Here is a 9,998-nt window from a genome sequence, read left to right as displayed (position 1 = left end):
GATAACCTCGAATGTCATTGTTGTCATCCACGATGCACAGGCGGGAAGAAGAAGAAATCTACAGACACTTGCGACGCTGGTGCACAGATGACGCCACGCATAAAAAAAATAATAAGTCGAAAGTATTCGTTGTTTCTTTCAATGACAAAACATATACACGAGTTAATTCCCAATTTTACTGAAATTTCACGATAAATCGAAGCCTCGCTTAAGCCACTCAAAGTAAAAGTCTCTCAAAACTGCTACTCCATTGATAGATGAATTATATGCACCGACGCTCGTCACTGAGCTATCGTTAGCATAAAACTTTTTTGTACTCATACTAATTATCAATAAAGAGAACGAATTTCGACACGCCGAAGAAACGCTTTCTAAACAGTGATAGTTCAACCTAATTTCCACTTCCAATCTTCCAAAAGGTATAAATCTCAAAGAAAACACTTCAAAACAGTCAACTTTCTAAAAATCTTATGAAATCTTAAACAATACACGTTCCAAAATATATACAGTGCATGGCAAGAAAAAGAGAATACCCCGTAAAAATAGTTTTTTTTTTTAATATTTTTTGTTATGCATGTTTGTATATGAGAACACAAAAAACAATCAAAATTCAGCCAATATCGACAATATCATTTATTGGTGTATGTCAGAAAATTGTTTTAAGGGTAATGAAGGAGGGTGAAATAAAGCACAAGTCTTGGCAGTACTTCTTTACTTCCCTGAGATCGGGGGTCGAATGCCCCCCCACACACAATGTATCCGAGTCACCCTGGGTGCACCTGTTCTTTTTCACCAGAACCGGCACCCAGGCCTCCACATTCTTCCCACGCTCGCATCCCTGAATCACTCCCTTCACACTTCCATATATTTTTGGCGAGATTATAAACAGGCCCTATTTATCTTTTATCACCGATAATCTATTTAACTATTACAGGCTAAGTCCATTTCTAAAATGTGATAAGACAGTACCAAGTGTTCGTAACATTGTCCTTATGCCTAAGGCCAGGTTATAGCACTATCTTTATGAGACAACATGTATTTTCACACTCACATTAGGCGAATCAATAAACACCCTTGTATCACTTTCTTCATAAAAGCTCACATGTATATAGTGCTTAGAAAGTGCTTTTAAATTAATCAAATATGCCTAGACGCAGAATACAGCGAAATTTTCATCAATTGAGCGAATTTGAGAGAAGTCGAATTGTGGGTCTACGTGAGACTGGTCGGTCATTTAGGAAAATCGCCATAAGATTGTATCGTATTGTACACACTATTGTAAGATATTGCCAGGCATGATTTCAACAAGAGTAAACAGGCAGAAGGAGGGGTACTGGGCGATCCGGAAATACTAGAAAATTCCAAGATCGCAGTCTTCGAATTATGGCCCTAAGAGATAGGTTCATCTCCTCGAGGACGCTGGCGAATCAGTAATTTACTGAGTATGAAAGGTCCATTGAGATTCGAACTATTTATCACAGGATCAGAAGTTTTGAATTAATTTCCTACCGTTCCCATCTTGTGTTACCTCTGACCTTAAATCATCGTTAAAATCGAATGTAGTGGGGAGAAAACGGATACATTAGAATCGGGAATGGGATAATATCATGTTTGGTAACGAATTCAGATTTTGTTTGGGTATACATGATGGTGGGGCAAGAGTAAGAAGACGGAGTGAAAGACCGAATCCTCAGTTTACAATATAGAGGCATGTCCATCAGACTGTTGTGGTAATGGTTTGGAGTGCTATTGCATAAGATCACTTTTACTTTTCATTTAAAGCAGTATGACAACCCAACGATACATCCAAGAAGTCCTGCAACCTCATCTCGTGACTCGTTTTTTTTTTAACAATAAAATTTGTTCTGTTTTTTTAATGAAGTATTTGTTTTAGCGTTAGAAACGTCCATACCAAAAATTGATTGTTTTTTGTGTTCTCATATACAAACATGCATAACAAAAATTATTTTAAAAAAACTATTTTTACGGGGTATTCTCTTTTTCATGTCATGCACTATACAGTGGATCACAAAAATATTCGGACAGCAAATCTAATTAATTATACTTACCGTTTTAAATGGATATTTGAAAGACTTAAACAAAAAATATTCAATAATGAATTTCTAAGAAATTTTTCTTACCACAAAGTGATCTTAATTTTCAAATAAAGCCATCGAAATCGAAAGAAAATTATGAAATTAGAAAATTATCGCATATTTTTAATCTCACAAAAATATTCGGACGCTGTTTACCTGCTTGCAAGGCAACAGTTTTTTTACTATTATCTAACACATTTTTATATCATGAATTACTTTCGTACACATTCATATAGTATCCTATCGAAGTGCAATTTATTATCATCTGAAAAATGGGTCGTATCGCAAATAAGAAGAATATTAGTTTCGAAATTAGACAGTTAGTGATTTTCAATTATGAAAAAGGTTATTCATACCAAAAAATAGGTGCTATGGTAAATTTAAGTAAAAGCTCGGTAGGAGACATAATATCGAAGTTTAAAAATGAAGATCGAATTATGCCATTGAAGCAATCAGGCCGTCCACGAATTCTTAACGAACAAGATTACCGACTTATTATGCGCAAAGTGAGAGAAAATCCTAAAATTAGTGCCCCTAAGTTGCAAATGGAAATGGAAAAATTTCATGAAAAAAAAGTGTCAGCGGAGACCATTTGAAGATGTATTCGTGATCATGGTTTTCATGGTCGTGTAGCCAGGAAAAAGCCCTGGTTAAGTAAAAAAAATCAAAAAGTTCGATTTGAATTTGCCACTGAAGACATTTCTAAGGATGAGGACTTCTGGAACAACGTTATTTTTTACGATGAATCTAAATTTAATATTTTTGGATCGGATGGTAGGCAAATGGTCTGGAGAAAAGCAAATACTGAGCTAAATAACAACAATTTATGTCCCACGATTAAACACGGAGGAGGTTCTGTAATGGTTTGGGGATGTATATGATCGCAAGGTGTGGGCGAATTAGTTTTTATTGAGGGAATAATGGATAAGATATATTACCTTAACTTATTAAAGTAAAATCTTAAAAAAAGTGCTGAAAAAAATGGGATTACTGAATCGGTTTAAATTTTATCAAGATAATGATCCTAAGCACAGTGCTCGAATAGTGAAAGAATGGTTGTTGTATAATTGTCCAAATGTGATAAAAACACAACCGCAATCCCCGGATCTCAACCCTATTGAGAATGTGTGGCATCAATAATTAGACGTTCAAATTCGACAACATCAGATTACAAATAAAGAAACATTAAAAAGAGTATTAACTGGAGAATGGCTTAAAATTGATACACAATTTATAAAAAAAATAATTTTTTCCATGTCACGCCGATTGCTGTGTTCGGAACCAAAAAGGAGGTCATACGAAATATTAATTTTTAGAATAATTGCAACTATTACCGTTTTTTGTCATGTTTAAATCGGCGTCCGAATATTTTTGTGATTTGATAAAAATGTTATTTAAACAGATTTGTTATTATTTCTCTTATTGTATATGTTTTTTTGTTTATGAATTTATTAAATATTAGTATGTAAGATTGAATCTATTTATTGGCAATTAAATTTTTCTTCCCCGTTCAGTACATCTTGGATAAGGAAGGGAAAAATGAGTTTCGGTGATAATGAAACGACACGAGTCGTCAATACAAGCCAGAGCACTATATTTTATTTTACGGTATTCAAAGGACGAGATCTTTACCTGGACTAACTAATAAGCCCTTCTCTATATCATGCTGTATCCCCTATTTCCCTCTTTTGTTTATATTATCTAGTCGTATATACAGGGTGTCCAAGCGAACATTGAATATAGGAGATTAACATGGGAAATTGGTTTTTATTTTTTTGCGCCTGTACGGATTATCCAATTGAAAAATTTTTATATGGAGGTCATAGTATGCAAGACCGGCTATCTTTCAGTATTTTTTTCAGTCTTCTAGTTACAGCCGTTTTGGCTCAAAACGCCTCCAAAATTCAAAAATTTGAATGTCCCGCGTAACCGTTCGGCGCCATGATTGGTCAGAATTAATGTCAAAACACAATGTCGCCAACAACGTAAGCGTAAACACCCCATTTCAAATTAATTTTCCCTTTTTGCTGATTTCTAACTTATTTAAGAATTAATTCAGGGAAAAATCAATGGAAAACCTGAGGATAATTATTATGTGGTCTGCTTTGATGTCCCTACGGTAAATACGCAAGTTTTGTTTTGAATTAAATTTAAAATTGCCCGCGAAGATTCTGTCTATTAAGTGAGATAAAAGGTTAGGTTATGTCTTTGTGTTATCATTATGGGGTAATAAGAAACTTGCGTATTTACCGTAGGGACATCAAAGCAGACCACATAATAATTATCCTCAGGTTTTCCATTGATTTTTCCCTGAATTAATTTTTAAATAAGTTAGAAATCAGCAAAAAGGGAAAATTAATTTGAAATGGGGTGTTTACGCTTACGTTGTTGGCCACATTGTGTTTTGACATTAATTCTGACCAATCATGGCGCCGAACGGTTACGCGGGACATTCAAATTTTTGAATTTTGGAGGCGTTTTGAGCCAAAACGGCTGTAACTAGAAGACTGAAAAAAATACTGAAAGATAGCCGGTCTTGCATACTATGACCTCCATATAAAAATTTTTCAATTGGATAATTCGTACAGGCGCAAAAAAATAAAAACCAATTTCCCATGTTAACTCCTATAGTCAATGTTCGCTTGGATACCCTGTATACTTAATGGGTCCAGACGTTTACATCATAAAGTATGAAAACTGATATTACTATTTATGCCTTTTTGGATATGAACCGGCAATATACATATCTCTAATAGTACACAGTCTATTAAATTCTATAATAAATGAATTTTAGTAGGTGTCCGAATATTTTTGCGATCCACAGTATATATTTTGGAACGTGTATTGTTTAAGATTTCATAAGATTTTTAGAAAGTTGACTGTTTTGAAGTGTTTTCTTTGGGATTTATACCTTTTGAAAGATTGGAAGTGGAAATTAGGTTGAACTATCACTGTTTAGAAAGCGTTTCTTCGGCGTGTCGAAATTCGTTCTCTTTATTGATAATTAGTATGAGTACAAAAAAGTTTTATGCTAACGATAGCTCAGTGACGAGCGTCGGTGCATATAATTCATCTATCAATGGAGTAGCAGTTTTGAGAGACTTTTACTTTGAGTGGCTTAAGCGAGGCTTCGATTTATCGTGAAATTTCAGTAAAATTGGGAATTAACTCGTGTATATGTTTTGTCATTGAAAGAAACAACGAATACTTTCGACTTATTATTTTTTTTATGCGTGGCGTCATCTGTGCACCAGCGTCGCAAGTGTCTGTAGATTTCTTCTTCTTCTCGCCTGTGCATCGTGGATGACAACAATGACATTCGAGGTTATCAATCATAGCCATGAGGGTTTTTCCTTGGTTTTCGTTAATTTAAACTGAAAATTTGCTAAATAGTTTACGTTTGAAATAAAAATATTATGTCATTTCAAATTGAACAGCAACAGTTAAGAAAGAAGTTATCCCAGTCGATGGAGAAAACGTTTACGGAACTAACACAACCCAAGAGGTAAGAAACCCATCGCTGAAAAGGAGTTGCCAACAACTCTCCACTTTTAGTATCTACTTTAGTAGGTACTCACAGAGTACAGGAACTAGTAATACATTTTTCTTTATTTTTACCACAATCAAAATTGATCTCGAGTACCATTTGCTAAGCAGCTTTTTCATAAACCACCACTTCAATTTCATCTTGGAGGTGGGATTCACTTCCAACTTGAAGTTGTTCGTTGTGTGGATACTTTGAAGATTGGTCTCATACACATATCTCAATATCCCGGTGTTTAATTAATGAAATCTAATACCACATTTTTTTAAAGAAAAATATGATCAAAGCTGACTCTCGTTTTTGCACAAAAATCACATCATACAGCTGAAAAACTGGAAATTGTGGTTCCAATTTGAATAAGATGGAAAAGATTCCATCACTCGATAGTGCAAGAAGCTGCCTGCTGGAGGAAGGTTTTCTAATGGGAACTGATAGAGGACAGGTATATATTTGAATATTTGTTAGTGTAAATTACATTTGAATAATTTCTGGGAATTAATTCTCACCCAGCTAGACCTCACTTGGAATTATTGTTTTTTGTTTAGTTATGCATTTGACTAAAAAAACTGGTATCTAATGAATCATTTACTTAAAATTAATAGAATCATTATTACTATTATAGCATAGGTATTTGAATTAGGAAGTAAAAAATAAGTAATAATAACTTTCATTTCCAAGTAAATATCATTTAAATCAAATAGTATATAATAATTAATAATTTTTAATTCCTGGGGAAACAGCAACCTAGGTATGTAAATGGAAAAGTTGGGTAATCGTCAACACAGGGCAAGTGAGTTTAGTTAACACTTTGTAATATGAATTATTGAACATTTGATATTTCTTCAATTTATAAAATAGTTAATATTTTTTTTGGATTTGTAATTGTAACCTTCATCATAATAATTCACTTGAGGATCCTGTAATAATACAAAATTCTAAAGGTTCATACATGTGTCGACATAGGATTGTTTTCCAGATTTATTTAGAAATTTCCTCTAAATATTCAATTTAATTATAAAACCAATTATATGTTAATACATATAGTTTGGAAGATGTTTTGTTTGAGATTTCATAAGATTAATTTGAAAGTTGACTGTTTAGAAGAGTTTTCTTTGGGATTTATATGGTTTGGAAGATATATTGTTTGTTGTGTGATTCAAATTTTGTAACATTCATTCAAAAGTTGACAATTTAGAAAAGGTTTCGTTGAGATTTTGAAGATTGTTTGAGATTTCATGAGATTTATTCGAAAGCTGATTGGTTAAAAGTCTTCTTTGGAGTATATAGATATTATTTGAAAGATATATATTGTTAGAGATTTCATAAAATAGTTCGATGACAGTCGTGGTCAGTAATCAGAAACATGAGAGTTCTTCCTTTGTTTTCATTAATTGAAACTGGAAAGTTACATAATAATTTACGGTTGAATTAAAAATATTAAGCCATTTTAAATCGAGCAGAAAATAATAAGAAAGAAATTATTCCAGTGGATAGAGAGAACGTCTACGGAATTTGGACGATTCAGGCAGTAAGAACGAAAAGAAACTCATCGTTAAAAAGGAATTTTCAACAATGCTCCACTTCTACTACCTACTCTCTAGTACGTGTTCACAGAGTATAAGAACTAGTAATAAATGTTTCTTTTTTTTTACGCAATCAAAATTTATCTGGGGCACCATTATGAAGCAGCCTTTTCACAAACGACTACATCAATTTCATCTTGAAAGTTGGATTCACTTGCAATTTGAAATTATTTGTTGTTTGGATAGTTAGAAGATCAGTCTCATATGTATCTCAATATCACTGTGGATAGTTAATGAAATCTAATACTATATTTTTTTAGGAACAATATGATCAAAACTCTATCATTTTATCGCAAAAGTCATGTAAAACGGTCGAATGATGGGAAACTATGGTTTCAACTTGAAGGAACTGAAAAAGATTCCATGGCTCGATAGTGGAAGAAGTCGCTTGCCAATGGCATGTTTTCTTATGGGAACAGAGAGAAACAGGTATATATTTGAATATCTGCTAATATCATTTATATTTGAATAGTGTCTGGGAATTGATTCTTACCCGTCAGTTAAGTTTAAGATTCGAACAAACTTATTAAAAAAAATATATATATACAGTGAAATCTCTCATAACGGACACCTCTCTTAAGCGGACACCCCTCTTGAACGGACACTTTGTCCTGGTCCCAAATACTTTCCATTAGAAAAGCATTGCTGCGATTCCCTCTTGAGTGGACACTCTCTTGTCCGGACACGGACAGTCGTTTTTAGAACTTCGAGAAAAAAAAATCTCTCTTGACCGGACGAATAAAAATTAAACCGGCAAATAAAGATAGGTAAATTTCTTAAAAAAATGTCGGTAAATTTCATTTATATAACGGTTCGGCCCTTTGGCGGTACCTTTGATGTATTGTCGGCATCAGTGTCGGCGTCTATTCAAAAGGCACTGATTTATGATTTGAAATGTTAATGAGAATTTAGCAACCCTTGATTTAATACAAAATGTACAATAAGGCGTCTAATAGAGCAGTCTAATATGTAGTTCATTTCAAGAGTTGTTCATCGTTTCATATTTCTAAATATGGGGCCAAAAGTACAAAAGCAATTTTTATCACTACAACAAAAAATTAAAGTTCTTGAAGTACGCGAACATGAAAAGTTAAGTGTTCGGCAATTAGCAGTACGTTTTAAAATAGGCAAAACACAGGTAGCAGAAATTATAAAAAATAGAGAAAATCTTATGAAGAAATGGTATTCCAATACTAACGTCGACGAAAAAAGAAGTTTTTTAAAGTCGCAGGGTCTAAAAATTGATCAGTTATGTTACAAGTGGTTTGTAGAGTCTCGGAATAAAGGAATCCCATTAACAGGTATGTACAAATTCCAAATTCTTTCAATTCGTTAATTTCCTTAATCGTTATTATTTCTACTAAGGTCCATTGGTACAAGCAAAAGCAAAGGAAATTTCAGAAACGCTAGGAAACAAAAATTTTAGTGCTTCTACCGGTTGGCTTAATAGATTTAGAACTCGTCACAATATAGCTTTTAAAACAATCTCAGGGGAGTCTGCTTCAGTGAATCCTGAGGATGTGAAAACTTTTTTAGAAAAATTACCCTCTTTAATAGAGAAGTACCCACCAAGAAACATCTACAATGTCGACGAAACGGGGCTTTTCTTTAAAGCTTTGCCAAATAAAACCTTAGCTCTAAAAAAAGAAAGATGTTTTGGTGGAAAATTGTCCAAAGATAGAATTACTATTTTACATTGTGCCAATATGAATGGTGAAAAAGAACCACTCTTGATAATTGGAAAAGCTGCTAGGCCGAGAGCATTTAAAAATATTGACTTAAACAAACTTTCAGTGATGTGGAAATTTAACAAAAAGGCTTGGATGACCGTTGACATAATGACTGAATGGCTAAGAGACTTTGACCGACAAATGGGTGCTCAAAAACGACAAATTCTATTATTTTTGGACAACGCTTGTTCGCATCCCAAAGAAATCAATCTCAAAAATATAAAACTATGTTTTCTTCCCCCAAATTGCACAAGCGTGTGCCAACCGCTGGACCAAGGAATTATCAAGAATTTCAAATTTAATTACAGGACTTTATTATTGAAACACTTACTGGTAAACATCGATGATGCAAATTCTGCACAGGATTTAGTAAAAATAATAACTTTATTGGATGCAATATTCTATGCAAATAAAGCATGGAGTGAAGTGACTAGCGTTACTATAAAAAATTGTTTTAAAAACGCATTTCACATTGAAAACCCAAAGTTAGAAGGACAGTACGATCCGGAAGAAGAACTCCCTCTATCCCTGCTAGCGGAGATTTATAAGAAAGAAGTGCCTTTAGAAATAACGCAGGAGAGCTTTGAAGAATTTTTTATCATGGATCAAAATTTATTTGTGGAAGAAATGCAAGAGGAATTTGTTTCAGATTCAATTTTAAAAAACATGGATGTTGAAAAAAGTGAGTCAGATGAGTCTGATGATGACCAAGAAAGTGCAGCAGAAATAGAATGCAGTATTAACACCTACAATGAAGCAATTAAATCGGTAAAGGCACTGAGAGTCTTTTCTTTACACCAAGGAGACACCAAAGCCTTAAAAATGTTGTCAAATTTAGAAATACACTATCAAGAAGCCTTTTTGAAAAGAAAAATCCGTCAAACTACGTTAGATGAATTTTTATCTTAATTTTTTTTTAATGTGTATATATGTTTGTTTTTTCTTTAAGTAAAAAAATCCTTCATTTCAATACATATGTGCATATTTTCTTGATCATTTTATATGATAAAAAAAATCCGTTATGCCTGAACTTTTTTTCCCTTTG

At 33.3% G+C, this 9,998-nt stretch overlaps 1 long non-coding RNA gene across 1 annotated transcript; it reads left to right on the top strand.

Annotated features, from left to right (window-relative positions):
- Positions 1-5,426: 5,426 nt before the first annotated feature.
- LOC136350048 (uncharacterized) lies at positions 5,427-9,258 on the top strand. The gene is made up of 4 exons (XR_010734048.1): positions 5,427-5,601; positions 5,912-6,082; positions 7,484-8,524; positions 8,589-9,258. It is a non-coding gene; the product is annotated as an uncharacterized lncRNA (long non-coding RNA).
- Positions 9,259-9,998: the final 740 nt, after the last annotated feature.

This window comes from Euwallacea fornicatus, unplaced genomic scaffold, assembly GCF_040115645.1.
Source record: "Euwallacea fornicatus isolate EFF26 unplaced genomic scaffold, ASM4011564v1 scaffold_88, whole genome shotgun sequence".
Taxonomy (NCBI): domain Eukaryota; kingdom Metazoa; phylum Arthropoda; class Insecta; order Coleoptera; family Curculionidae; genus Euwallacea; species Euwallacea fornicatus.
The sequence above is the reverse complement of the archived record's forward strand: the minus strand, read 5'-3'. Positions and strand labels throughout refer to the sequence as shown.